Source organism: Peromyscus maniculatus, chromosome 1 (genome assembly GCF_049852395.1).
Source record: "Peromyscus maniculatus bairdii isolate BWxNUB_F1_BW_parent chromosome 1, HU_Pman_BW_mat_3.1, whole genome shotgun sequence".
Classification (NCBI taxonomy): Eukaryota; Metazoa; Chordata; class Mammalia; order Rodentia; family Cricetidae; genus Peromyscus; species Peromyscus maniculatus.
Window position 1 is genome coordinate 179,145,026 of NC_134852.1, and position 1,498 is coordinate 179,146,523.

Below are 1,498 nucleotides of genomic sequence, written 5' to 3' on the forward strand. Positions count from 1 at the left end.
ATTATATATCAGAGCTATGAAATTTGGTTTTTTTATTTGACAAGAGGTTGCAATTAAGAAATTACCTTGAGTCTCAGAGGAGACTTTGAATATTTAAACAGTGGTAAGACTGTGAAACACTATAGGGACATTTGGAGTTAGACTAAATGCTTTATTATTATTATTATTATTATTATTATTATTATTATTATTATTACATGATCTTGAGCCTATGGAGACCTGGTAGTGACATGTGGTGGCTTGAATAAGAAATATCCCTCACTTGGTCCCTAATTGGTATACTGTTTGGAATGTAAGGCCTTGCTGGTGGAAATATATCACTAGGGATGAGGAGAAATAGGAGTCAAGAATACAGAGCCTGGTCTTATTTCCAATTGACTCTGCTTCATGCTTGCAGTGGAAGATGAAACCTCTCAGCTTCCTGCTCCAGCTGACCACCTACCACCTGCTGCCACACCACCCTCCACGATGGACTCAGCCCTCTGGAACTGTAAACCCAAATAAACTCTTCCTTCTATAATTTTCTTTGATCATGGTATTCTTTATCACAGCAACAGAAACATAGCATACAGAATAGGTAACAACTCTTCTGTGGCCCTCTGTTGGGAATGGGGATCCTCGGGTTGCCTTGTTACTACTCCTGCTTTAATTCTGATGAAGCCATTTGGGGACAATTTCCCAGATTAACAGTTAATAGCCGTGCTAGATGCAAATCACTAATGGCCTCCATTAATGTCCCTTGTAACCTCTCACTTGGCCCCATGACATGCCACGCCTCCCACTCTTATTCTCAGCTCCCTGAAGTCACCTATTCTGGCCACTTGGTTGTAACATGACAGAAACTTAGATCAGCTTTATGATTCTGTTCAGGTGGCCTTCTAGAAGAATATGAGTGGCAAATGGGTTACAGCAGAGTCATCTCAACTGTAGGAAGGCTAGACTAGTTACCTTCAGCCTACTTTCCAGCTGATTACAGATACATGAATAAGCAAAGCTCCGATTAATCAGGACAAAGAAGCATCTGCAGAATCACCCAGGGGACTATAGACTTTTGAAAAGCTATAATAAATGACTATCATGTAAGCCACTAAGGATGGGTAAGTTGCTCTACAAAACAGCTAACAGTTGCAACCATCATGACAAACAATGACCAGAAGAACAGACAGCTGAGATTGATGTCTGTAATTGATGGATGTCAGTGAGTTTTGTAGAAACTCTAAGTTGCGTCAGGCAGTGGTGGTGTACACCTTTAATCCCAGCATTCAGGAGGCAGAGCCAGGCAGATCTCTGAGTTCGAGGGCAGCCTGGTCTACAGAGCAAGATCCAGGACAGGCACCAAAACTACACAGAGAAACCCTGTCTCGGAAAAACCAAAAAAAGAAGGAAGAAAAAGAAAAAGAAACTCTAAGTTGCAAATTTGTAGGATTTGGAAAAGAAAAATAAAGGGAGTGTTTCCACAGTTAGGGGTCTAGGAAATGTAAAGTCAAAACTCAGTCTA